Below are 13,191 nucleotides of genomic sequence, written 5' to 3'. Positions count from 1 at the left end.
AGGCATTGCAGGACGAAGGAGCCAAGCCGCACTCCAAGAGCTTAACGTTTATTATTTCACAATGCTATTTCTGCAGGACTTGTTAAGTGCAGGGATTTGGCAAACAATTATGTTAGTTAAAGCCGTATTAGAGAAGGGCTGACATTTTATGCGTGAGTGTAATATATATCTTTATATGTGTAAACGCAAGCACATGTATAATTTACTTTCTTTGAGAGGTTTTGGAGAGGACGCTCCCAAGATAAACACAATGCAGAGAAAGTTTGAGGAAGGAAAAGAGTCCATCTCCAATTCTCCAGTCTGCTAGAAATATTTAAGAGTCAGCTAAATGGCAGATTAAGGAGAATGAGATGCAAAACATTTGACAGCTTTTCTTTTTTTAAAAAAATTAAAATCATATGCTTTTGTAATCTGCCTACAAATGGATTTCTTTTCAGAGTTAGCTCAGGGAGTCCCACTGAAGATAAATCTGAGAGGCAATTCTTATTACAAAGTGTGTACATTTAAAACAAATGTTTACGAGGGTGGCTGATAAATGAATTTAAATAGAAAAAGCCAAATGCGAAAGTAATTTAATACTCAAACATACGGATGCAAATATTATCTTGCTCTTTCGGCTTTCTTGGGATCGACAAGCTCTTTCGTAAAAAATGTGAATCACGAAAGGGGAAACCCAGGACCAAAACCTTTCCTTCCAGAAGTGGATCCTTGCAGGAGCACGGCTGCATTCTCAGGCTCCCTTCCAGGCGGCCTAGAGAGACACATCTTTTTAAGAAGAAGAGTGACACAGTATTTAATTGACAGGCCCTTTCAAAGTGACAGTAAATAACACAGCATGTCTGCAGCAAAGTCGGAGGCTGCTGTAGATCAGCAACTAAAACTGATTTTATTTTTTTTTAAAGGAAAAATATGTTTCTCACAAGGCACAGTGTGAAGTGAGGCATTTTTGCCATTGTCCATCTCTGGACAATAGAGAGCCTCTTGAAGGCTAATAGCCTGAGGCTGCAACCAAGCAAGGGAATAAATGTTTGTGTGTGACTGCAGGCACGCGCACACACACACACACACACACACACACACACACACAGAGAGAGAGAGAGAGAGAGAGAGAGAGAGAGAGAGACTGTCTGTCTCCCATGTCTCTGATTCAGTTTATTTGACTAGAGTGCTGGGTTCGGATTTGATACCCAGGTTCAGACACCTCGTCAGAAGCCAACAAGTATCTGTAATAATATTGCACCTACAGGGTGTTCAAAGCAGACACGATAAAATTTCAACCACTTGATTTAGTTTCTGCAAACAAGCAAAAGGCATCACTCTCTGCCTGCACCCTCACAACCTGGCCGCAATCTCCACAACAACCCTGAAGGTGGGCAAATGTTCTCAGAATCATAGTTGGAAGGGACCACGAGGATCATCATGTCCAGGGATCAGCAACCTTTTTCAGCCATGGGGTGGTCCACCGTCCCTCAGACCATGAACGAATTCCCATGCCCCACAAATAACCAAGAGATGCGTTTTAAATAAAAGGACATATTCTTCTCATGTAAAAACACGCTGATTCCCAGACTGTCTGCTAGCTGGATTAAGAAGGTGATTGGGCCGCATCCGGCCCCCGGGTCTTAGGTTGCCTACCCATGGCCTAGTCCAGGAACCGTTTTGTCCAACACGAGACTCAAACCCGGTCCATATTAAGAGAGATGGGAAGGGCAAGGCTGGGCAAAGCTTGCCCTAGGTCACTGGATGAGTTCAGCTGCTGAACAGGGGGCCTTGTAGCCCACCCCCTTGGCCATGAATCCTAACCACACTCTCTCGCTGGATGCCCTGCCTGAGAGCTCAGGGGTTGAGCATCTGCCTTGCATTTCTTGGGTCTAGGGTTCAAGAGCCCATGTTGAGCTTGGTGGACCAAAGGGCACAGCTGAGCTGCAGAGTGTCCGCTTTGCACCCAGACTGTCCCAGATACAACCCCAAACATATCCAGGTAGGGCTGGCAATGTTGCCTACATAAAACCTCGGAGACAGCCTCTGTCAGTCAAGTGTAGATAATAGTAATAAATTTTATTTATACCCCGCCCTCCCCGGCCAGAGCCGGGCTCAGGGTGGCTAACACCAATAAAAAAATCACAGTAAAAACATAAGGGGGGAGACCAATTTAAAATACAGGTAAAAATGCAATTTAAAATGCATCCTCATTTTAAAGTAGCCAATAAATCAAGACCATAATGGGAGGGAAACATAAGGGTCAGACTGAGTCCAAACCAAAGGCCAGGCGGAACAGCTCTGGCTCGCAGGTTTGTGGAAAGATGTCAAGTCCCACAGGGCCCTGGTCTCTTGGGACAGAGCGTTCCACCACGTTGGGGCCAGTGCTGAAAAGGCCCTGGCCCTAGTTGAGACCAATCTAACCACCTTGAGGCTCGGGACCTCCAAAGTGTTGTTATTTGTGGACCTTGTGGACCTGTGGGGCATACCAGGAGAGGCGGTCCCATAGGTACGTGGGTCCTAGGCTCATCTGTATGGGTACAAGGAAGAGTCCTACATTTCAGTCTTAAAGCCGACTGCAGCCAGGTGGGTTTTGCCTGCCTCCGTCCAGACACCAGATTGAGGGGCAGGATATTCACAAGCAGCCAAATAAACCGATCTACAAATGTTTCAGTTCCTGCCCGGCTCTTTTCATGCCAACGAACGGCATGCCAAAAGAACTTTACATTTTGCCCCTCCAGAATACAGTAAGGTAATAAGTGGTCTTCTGAATCAAGCCCTCAACATGCCTAATCTGCACCCTTCTAGGATAGAGGTCCATCTCCCGTTTGTGGGGATCCTGCAGCCAATTAATCAGCCCGCACAGAGCAATTCTGGACACAGGCAAAGCCGTCCTTTCAAAGTGCTGAATTCAGCAGATCTCTCCCCAAACGATTCCCATTAACATAACAAATGGCTTTGCCAAGGCCTATTAGACAATCCTATCCCGGTATTAAAAAAAGAACGAAAGAAGGGGCAATTAATACCGCAGTACATTCATGTCTCCCATTTTTATGGCAATCAAAATTACTCCCAAGGGAGGAAGGAGCCCAGCTGGAACCCACTCAGCCCAGATCCATGCAGACCCTTCTGCAAGCGAAAAAGTGCTCCATTCATGGGAGAAAGTGGCTAAAAGTCTCTTTTCTGTGGGCCTTGGGAAGGAGAAATCCAAGTCTTCGCTTAGCCACAAACCAAGCTTTTGCCTGGAGTCGGCTGCTAGAACATGCAAGAACCACAAACCGCACAATTCTGTCCCATTGTGTAGATGCAGCAATGGCCACTCGCTTTGATGGCTTTGAAAGGAAATCAGAAAGTTTACAACGTAAGAACTTAAGAGCAAAAAAGAGGAAGCATTTGCCGACTTCTACGTAAAACACAGAGCCTAGGGCTTGCCGATCTGAAGGTCGGCGGTTCGAATCCCCGCGACGGGGTGAGCATCCCTGACAACTGGGTCCTGCTAGCTAGGGATCATGGGAATTGTAGGCCAAAAACATCTGGAGGGGCGAGGTTGAGGAAGCCTGCTACAGGATATGGCAGGTATTAATATTGCACAGTCTAAAGTGCCTGGAAGCATAAGAGTTGACTCTTATGGGCCTAGATAATATTTTGGAAGAAAATGTTGCCTAGGCCCATAGAAATACTATTCAATGTTTTACCTGCAGAACATTCTTCACAACGGAATGAAACCATCAAATGCACATCAAAGAACCCTAACCCATAGAATATCTTGTGATGTCCAGAATAGGCTCCGCATCTTAGGAAATCTGAAATAATTCAAACAGACCCAGAAGCACATGTCTGTCTCTCCCCACAGCCCTGTTTACCTGGAGAGCTTCATTTACATCCTCACTCCACAGAATTGGAGAGAGAACAAGGAACCAATAGCAATTTGCAATTCAGTACCTCCATCACCTGATCTAAGGTTACACACTCATGTATTAGCTAGCAGGAGCTAATTATCAACTCAGCAAGAACTCAAAGTCCACTTAGAAAACTACTGTGGACAAAGCCCAATGTTAGCAACACACATTTTTAAACCACCGTTAATACACAGGCGTTTTCATTTCAGTGTGAATTAAACCAATTATACTGGAGAAAGGTCTCTTCTTGGGAAAGCAATGGTGAAGAAAGGAGGAGACCCAGGAAAGAATAGTGGGGGGGGGGGCATCCGAAATGGCTGGCAATCGTGGAAAGGGAAAAAGGGCAAGAAGAGAAGGAAGACGCAGAAATGCGATTCAAAATGGGGAGGTTGCATGTTCGAGGTGGAGAAGGTCTCCCTAATCGGAATACGGAGTGTGGATTTAAACAGTTTCTCTTCATCCTTTTGGGTTATGTGCTAGGATGCGAATTCTCTTATAAACATTCAAACAGAAGTAGAATCCTTCCTTGGTTTTGCTCATAAAGTTCTCGGAAATCATGCAAATATATATAAAAAAGAGCTCACCGAATATGGTGGCTTAAAACAGAGAGAGAGACCCGAGTTCAAATCAGATGGGAGCAGATATTCCCCCATAACTGTTTCTGATTTTCTCCCTGGCTTCCCTCAGATCTACCTGATGTGCCCTCTACCTCCGAGTTACACTGGGAGCATTGTTCTTATTATATTTATTTATATCCTGCACTATTCTCCATCAGGGACTCAAAGAGACTTACAGATAAAACAGAAACAGCTTAAAACATAGGGGAAAGGAGCAATAAATAAGCATGAATGGAATATGAGAGAGAGAGAGAGGGAAAAAACAAAATTCATAGAATCTTAAGAGCTGAAAGGGATTCCCAGGGGTCATCTAGTCCAGCCACCTGCAATGCAGGAATCTCGGCTGACAGATTCCCATTCAACCTCTGCTTTAAAACCTCCAAGGAAGAAGAATTTACCCAAAGAAATCATCACAGCAGTTAGTTCTCAAAAGCCCGTTGGAACATTAAAGTTGGACAACAAAGAGGGAGCCGGTTTGGCTTCCCTAGGCAGGGAGTTCCAAAGTTGCCTGGGAGCAGCCACCACCAAGAAGGCCCTCTCCTGTGTCCCCACCCAGCCAGCCTGCGAGGGTGGCAGGACCAAGCTTGGCTCTGTGATGGCGAGAGGGAGAGCCGCTGCGACGGAGATACAGACCAGAGGTTGACTTGCCAAGACGATGGGTGGTCTACGTCCAGCGTTCCACCGAGGTCTTTCTAGGGTACCCGAAGTTGTCAGGAAGCAGAGTCTGGTGTGGCAGCTGGGGCCTTCAGCACACCACAAGTCCAGCTATGCAAACCCTGCAGGGAATCTGCTCCTCTTCCAACTGATACAACTTAGCTAGACCCAGGCATTAACCAGGGTCCACTTATCACAGCGCCCGGGGAGAGGGCAAACTGAGCTCAGAAGACCAGGCAAGGAGATGGAACAGGGAACCGGACTCAGAGAGGAGCGTGTTCCTGCTTTGGGAAAACCTTCCCCTTGCACAACCAAAAAGGACCCCCAGCACACACAAACGCGCACGCTCTGGCCTTTCCCGGGATGACGTGCATCGTCCAAGGTTGCACTTGGGACCCGTAGGCCAAAGCACGCTCCCCAGGAGAGCGGCATGGCTGCCCTTGCCAAAGCTCCGCTCTGAACAACAACAAGCAGAGCGTCCAAGTGATTGCTCAACAAAGTGCAAACAGGGGCTGGGGACATGAGGACATTAAGGAGAGCATTCTGGATCCGGCCAGGAGCCCAACTAGTCCTGCACCTTGTTCTCAGTGGACAACTTGATGTCCAGGATCCGAGAACAAGAGCCCTCTCTCTGCCTGCATTTTCCAGCAAATGGCCTTTGGGCATATTTCTGCCTCTGAACTAGGAGCCACTGATAGCCCTCTCTCAAACAGTTTGTGTGATTAAAAACACCAAGGTTGGTGGCCACCACTGTTTCCTGCAGCAATAATAATAATAAATAATTTTATTTATACCCTGCCCAGAGCCGGGCTCAGGGCAGCTAACACCAATAAAATCACAGTAAAAACATAATGGGGGGGGACCAATTTAAAATACAGGTTAAAATGCCATTTAAAATGCAGCCTCATTTTAAAAGTAGCCCATAGATCAAAACCGTAAGGGGAGGGAAACATAAGGGTTAGACTAAGTCCAAACCAAAGGCCAGGCGGAACAGTTCTGTCTTGCAGGCCATGCGGAAAGATGTCAAGTCCCGCAGGGCCCTAGTCTCTTGGGACAGAGCATTCTACCACATCGGCGCCAGTACTGAAAAGGCCCTGGCCCTAATTGAGACCAATCTAACCACCTTGCGACCTCCAAAATGTTGTCATTTGTGGACCTTAAGGTCCTCCGCGGGGCATCCCAGGAGAGGCGATCCCGTAGCAGTGAGTTCCACAGCTGAACTATGCACTGCATAAAGAAGTATCTCCTTTTCTCTGTTCCAATTCCTCCAACGTGCAGCTTCATTGCATGTACAGAAGTTCTACTGCACATAAACAGAAACAGCTGTTGGATCAGGCCAATGGCCCTCTGGTCCAGCCTCCTGTTCTCACGGTGGCCAAACGTATACCCGTGGGAAACCAAGGAGCACAAGTGCAACTCTCCCCTCCTGTGGTTTCCGGAGACTGGGATTCAAAAGCATCACTGCCTCTGATTGTGAAGGCACAGTAAAGCCATCCTGGCTAGGAGCCCTCAAGATCCCTCTAAACTTCCTCCTCTGCCTTCCAAATCCCAGTGTCATGGGTCTGTGGGCGAATGAAGTCCCGGCTGCCGGGACCGGGGGCAAGATGGTGGGGTGGGAGCAGGAACGAGAGTCCAGAAGCCAGGGGTCCGAGGGTCAGGAAGCCAGGAGTCACAAAGTCAAGGGTCCGAGGGTCGAGGAGCAAGGAGACAAGAAGTCAAGGATCCGAGGGTCGAGAAGCAAGGAGTCACGAAGTCAAGGGTCCGAGGGTCAGGAAGCAGGGAGTCACGAAGTCAAGGGTCTGAGGGTCAGGAAGCAGGGAGTCACAAAGTCAGGGGTCCGAGGGTCGAGGAGCAAGGAGTCAAGGAACCAAGGTCCGAGGATCAGGAAGCAAGAAGCCAACTGCAGCAAGGCCGGAAACGTATTGCTGTGGCAAAGAGCTGAAGGGAAATGCTGCCCTTATATCCCTTCTCGGCTCTTGCCACCAGGTGCTGTGAGTTACCAATCGACCTCACCTGTGCCTTGCCTCTCCAGAACAAACTTAGGAAGGCCCCAGTCCTGCAAAGACCTACTGGTCACAGGGCCTGGCTCCTGCACGCACTCCTGACACCCAGTTGCTGGAAACCACTGGCGGAGAGAGGGTTCTTGCGCTCAGATCCTGCTCCTTGGTTTCCCATCGTGGGCTGGCTCCTGTGAGAAGAGGGTGCTGGACTTGCTGGCCTGATGGAGCAGGCTGTTCTCTGGTTCTTATTGAGACCCGGTGTTTGAGAGGGGAAGCATCCAGTCGCAGCCGAGGAAAGCATCCAGCCCGGGGCTGAGGGCAGTTGCTTGCCTCCCTCCCTTCTCCCACATCGCCATTCCTAAGTCTAAGGCTGCATGGAAACCAAATGTGACAGGAGGGAAGTGACCTCTGGTCTGGGAACGGAGAGGAGGGTGGGAGCGTCGTCCCAGCACCTGCCGGCCTGAACTCTGACGCTGACCTGCGAGGAGACCACGCAAGGGAGAGGATTCCAGAGGATTTTTGGCAGCGCTCGGCGCCCAGCGCTCCCTCTCGACAGCTCCTCTGGGCCCGGGGAGAGGCTCAGCGCATTAGATCAGCACGTGCAACAACGTGCGAGGCGTGAATGCCGTCATGTGTGTACTTGCGCGGGTCTCCTGTGGCCTCTCTGAGCCCAAGCCGGCGGAGGGGGAGACGCAGGCACAGAGACTGAGGGAAAGGCAAGCGCAAGCGTATGGGAGAGAGAGAGAGGAAGAGAAGGAATGGTTTGGAGGGGTGGAAGCATGGCAAGAAGCAGCGTGGTGCAATGGTTAGAGTGTTGGGCCAGGACCTGGGAGGCCAGAGTTCGAATCTCAGCTTGGTCATGATGCTCACTGGGTGGCCTTGGGTCAGTCGCTGTCTCTCAATCTAACCTACCTCCTGGGGTTGCTGTGGGAATTGAACAAAGACTAGGACTTGGGAGTGACCAGGGTTCGAATCCCCTCTCAGCCGCGAAGCTGAGGGTGTAACTACGGAGCCAGTCACTCCCTCTCAGCCTAACCAAACCTTTTTCAAAGAGGGCCAGATTTGATGAAGTGAACATGCGTGAGGGTCGACCAAATTTACTGAGCTTGGGATTGAAGTTCTTGAGCTTTTTTTTACGATTTTACCCCAAAGTTTCGAGCTTTTTATTTTATTTTACAATTTTACCCCAAATTTGTGGAGCCTTTTATAGGATTTAAGTTGTTGAGCCAAAGTTGTGGAGCTTTCCCCCCCCCCACTCCAATTTTGAACATGCCCGCCCTAACCACTACACCACACTGCCTCCAAGCTGGCTCACTAGCTTGGGTTATCAGCCACCACTAGCCCTTAGGAGCCACTTTCTGGAGACATGCCTTCTCTCCCGCCATGCTGGACTCAAAACTATAGACTGTATGGTCTCTACAACCCAGGGCTGGCCAAACCCAAAAGCCCAGAAGCCCTGCATGAGGCACCACCAGGAACTAGGAAGGCCTGCTGGTTTTACTGGTCTGGGGGGGGGGGGATGGAGCCACCAGGGGTGTTGCCAGGTAGCTCCCAGGCACAGCTGGATTGGCTCAAGGTGTCCCAAGTACTGCAGCCTTGGCAAAGGCTGATCTCTCAGAGGGAGCAAAGGGGGGGATTTTTCTGAGCCCTCAAACCTGCCATTTCCCTACATGAATATTTTTTTGCAGGCGGCGATGGTGGAATTTGCTTGTCCTTGCCTGCGAGTTTATTTCTGTATAAACGCAATGTTCCCTCCGCACTGTCTGGGACAGCCAGGTCAAAGTCACTCCCAGGGCAGACGTGACGGTACAGCTCTTTCGGACATTATTTTCCGATTGCTAAACCAACGCAGTTTGGAGCAGCCTGGAGGAAAAGGCAATTGAGCCAACTCCAAAAGCATGCCAGCATCTTCTGTCACCTGCCGTAGGGTTTCTCCTCGCAACTGTTTGGAAGCCAGAGGGGAGGGAGAAGATAGTGCCTTGGGGGGGGGGCTGCCTGAAAGGGGTCTTGGTGGGCGCCCTCTAAGTCCCACGGGGGAGATTGGTGGCCCAGTCCTGAAGTCCCACCAAAGTCAAGACAAGCAATCAGGTAAGCTTTCCTCCAAATCACATTCCTTAGAAACAGACACACAGTTATTTGGTCTCATTTCAAAGATGGATAAACTTGCATCTTTGACTTTTCTGCAAGGCATGCAAGAAGACATGGGGAAAGGAAAGGAAAGTTTCAAAGTAAAGCAAAATACAGGCTAGCACAGGGAAAAGCCATCATGATCCCTGGTTCTTTATTAAAAAATAATAATTAAAGTTCAGGGAAATATTAAAACTGGAACAAAACACTTCAGAAAACCCCTCTGGTGAGAGTGTTTCACAAGGAGGGTAGCACCCCAGATAGCATAAGAAGATAAGATTTGCCAGTATCCTGCTCTCACACGGGCCAGCCAGTGTCCCCAACCGGAAGCCCACAAACCAGGATTCGAACACAAGAGCCCTCTCCCCCCCTGCAGTTTCCAGCAGCTGGTATTGAGAGGCTGACTGTCCCTCTGCGCGAGAGGGATAAAAGCCTTTCTATATCCTCTTCCTCCATGCCATGCCTAATTCTATAAATTTCTATTCTGTTGCGTCTTCCTCGCCTTTTCTCTAAACTAAGAAGTCCCAGATGCTGCAACCTGGGACCTTCTGCAATGCAAAGCAGATTCTCTTCCACCAAGCGACAGCCTTTCCCCAAGCTTTTTGCTGAGCTGTGATTTCTGAGGTGGGCAGGGACATTTGCCTTTGTTTCCCCAGTGTGCTGGATCCAGGATGTCCACAGTCTGCATTGCAACACTGGAGGAGACTTACAAGTTTAACATTAACAGATGGCTTTGCCAGTCACTCTGCTTTGAAACGTGACTACTTCTCTCAGATAAGGGCAGCAACTATATTCAGAGAGGCGATCCAGGGTTGATTGTGATCAGTGGTAATTTGCAGAGATAGGGATATTAGCAGAAAGCAGTGAAAGGAAGTTCCGCAATGGGTTCTGCAGCTTTTTCTAGGAATCACTTATTCGCTCCACGGCTTGGGAAGATACAGGATAGAAATACAGTGGTTCCTTCCATTCCGGAAGTTCGTTCGACTTCCAAAACATTTGGAAACCAAGGCGCGGCTTTCGAGCTCCTACAGCCAATCGGAAGCTGTGTCGGGCATTTGGGTTCCAAAGAACGTTCACACACTGGAACACTCACTTCCAGGTTTGCGGCGTTCAGGAGCCAAAACGTTTCACTCGCAAGGTGTTCAGGATCCAAGGTACAACTGTACTGGATAAACATCTAGCACAAGACCTGATTCTCAAGGTGTAAAAAGGTAAAGGTAAAGGACGCCTGGATGGTTAAGTCCAGTCAAAGGCGACTATGGGGCTGCAATGTTCATCTTGCTCCAGGCCGAGGGAGCGGGCGTTTGTCCACAGACAGCTTTCTGGGTCATGTGGCCAGCAGGACTAAACCGCTTGTGGTGCAACGGATAATCATGACAGAAACCAGAGCGCAAGGAAACGCCGTTTACCTTCCCGCCACAGTGGTACCTATTTATCTACTTGCACTGGTGTGCTTTTGAATTGCTAGGTTGGCAGGAGCTGGGACAGAGCAACGGGAGCTCACCCCGTCGAGGGGATTTGAACCGCCAACCTTCTGATTGGCAAGTCCAAGGGGTTCAGTGGTTTAGAACACAGCGCCATTCACATTCCCTAAATCCACAGCGCCACCCACATCTCAAGGTGTATGATGTTGTTGTACATGATACTGAACACTGTCCTGTGCTCCTTGGATGAAACGCAGGGTATAAATTTAATAAAGGAAATAAGGAACCCCCTGGATCTTGAGCCATCCCCCCTTCCATGGTCCCTATTCCCCAGGACAAAACACTCACTGTCCGTATCCGTCCCACATTTCAGCATGGCTGGTTTGTGGACGAGGCTGGGAGTGGATCCGTTGGCCCAGCCGGAATCGAACTCTCAGCCTCCCTGCAACCAACATGTTTCCTGGTCCCTGCCATGAGATGTCAGGTGCATGCAAAGAAAAGTGATATATCGCTCTGGATTCTGCCCCATGCCAGGAGGGTGTGGCTATAAAGTTTGGCGCTTCTTGGTGCCTGCCCACCATCACCAAAGAGGCTCAGAATGGATGAAGTGAGGCGGAGAATCCGTTCTGCAGCTCCGTTCTCACACTGTTTGCAATTAACTCCTTTTGACTCTGCAAGGAGACAAATGACTGTAATTTACAAATAGATTTTATCTGAAAACGAGTGCCTTGCCTGACACCTATTGATTTGCGCCCCCTTCTTGAGGGGATAGCCTGCAATTAAATTGTCACATTCTTAATACCCAAGGAAAAAGCCAACAGATACCACATCATCTGCCTCTGGATTACAAAAAAACCAAAAAAAAAAACCCCCGACCATTTGCCAGGTTTGCTTTTATTCCAGAGTCAGCAAGGGATCAGATTTATCTGATAGGAAGCTGGGCTTTTATCTGCCTGGCTGAGGCTGCCAGCCCAGAGGCAGCTCAAATTATGTCTACAAATACCAGTTAACTGTGGGTGGACTGGATTTGTCCAGAACTCTATTCTCAGGAGGGCGGAAGAAGCCCAAACGTTGGCGTTATTTGCTTCAAGGGCCAATGGGGTGACAGACGTCTGCATATCCATTTGCTTTGGAAAAGCCCATTGGGAGATCAAGATTTCTGAATTCCCTTCCCTGCTATGGGTGGAACCCCATGCAATAAAAAACAGGGTGCAACTGAACCTCTGCTTCTTCCCTCACTTCCTTGATATGAATAATTTTTTAATGGAAATGATCATAGAACCATAGATTTGTCAAGCTGGAAGGGACCTGAGGGTCATCTAGTCCAACCCCCTGCAATGCGACTGACCTTGCAGATCACCTTTTATAGAGGCAGAGATATAAGTGAGGGAGCTGGTGGTAGTAACAGCAGAGGCAGCGCTGGTGACCGAAAAGGAACGTGATTAAACAGACTTTAAGGAAAGCCAAGCAGAGCCTGATGGGGATTGTAGTTTTTCAGACAGACCCAGAAATGTAGAAAATGGAAGTTGACTTGATAGACATGCCAGTGAACCTTCTCCAAAGTCTCTTTCAAAAAGGAATCTGGAACTTCAGTTTCTGGTACTAAACAAAGTCAAAGTTTCAGCGCGGCCTTGCTGTCATCTTCCATAAACACAAAAATGAAATCAAAGGCAAGAGAAAGATCTCGCCTTCCTGCCACATCCCCGTTGCAAGGCTGAGACTGAGCAGAACAGGAAGCGTGCTAAAAACTTAAGCCGCTTTTCGGCTAGCAAATGTCACAGGAGAGTGAGCTACAGAGGATTAGGTTGGGATATCGGCAGCTTAGCAGGCGTTCGGGGGGTCCGGGCTTAATTACACACCAAAAGCCCCTGGAGATAAAGTGAATGGGCGGCAGCAGCGTCGCCGAGAGAGGAAGAGTCTGACCATCTTGGCAGCTTAAGCAAGAACAACTTTCTCTATCTGCATCCGTCAGGCATAAGCTGCGGCTGCATCTCTTGCACGCAGGGAACAGCGAGGATGGGGCAGCAGATAGGAGACCAGAACCTGTGACATCAACACACCAGCAACCAGACCCTCCTTTCCCCCATCAACACTTGGCTAGTTCACAAGCAGCCATAAAAACTCTTATAAGAAGAGCCTGTTGGATGATCGGGTCAATGGCCCATCTAGTCCAGCCTTCCAGAGGTTATGTTCAATTTCAATGCACTCCAAAATTGCACCCAACTTCGGAGCTGGTAGTCAAGTTCATGTGTGCAACTGGTGAAACAATGGCAGTTGCCTTATTTATATAGCAGCACTCTGAAGGACGCGGGCGGCGCTGTGGTCTGAAACTCTGAGCCTCTTGGGCTTGCCGATCAGAAGGTCGGCGGTTTGAATCCCCGCAACCGAATGAGCTCCCATTGCTTGGTCCGAGCCGTAGCTGTCAACCTTCCCTTTTTTTGTGGGAAATTCCCTTATTCCAGCGCCATTTCCCACTGCTTCCCGCTGCTAT

The 13,191-nt window shown here is 49.0% G+C and overlaps 1 protein-coding gene across 3 annotated transcripts in view; it reads right to left on the bottom strand.

The window, feature by feature from the left end:
* CNTFR (ciliary neurotrophic factor receptor) overlaps nt 1–13,191 on the bottom strand; it is a gene marked incomplete at its 3' end in the record, with an annotated part of 437,882 nt that overhangs the window by 264,865 nt on the left and 159,826 nt on the right. The window contains exon 1 of one of the 3 annotated variants that reach the window (XM_083466190.1): nt 5,129–5,434. The exons of the other annotated variants lie outside the window; for them this stretch is intronic. Of the gene's footprint in view, nt 1–5,128; nt 5,435–13,191 lie in introns of those variants that run through there. 3 annotated transcript variants of the gene reach the window in all.

This window comes from Podarcis liolepis, assembly GCF_965112155.1.
Source record: "Podarcis liolepis genome assembly, chromosome: 11".
NCBI classification, from domain to species: domain Eukaryota; kingdom Metazoa; phylum Chordata; class Lepidosauria; order Squamata; family Lacertidae; genus Podarcis; species Podarcis liolepis.
Note: the sequence above shows the minus strand (reverse complement) of the source record. Positions and strands in the feature narration are given on the sequence as shown.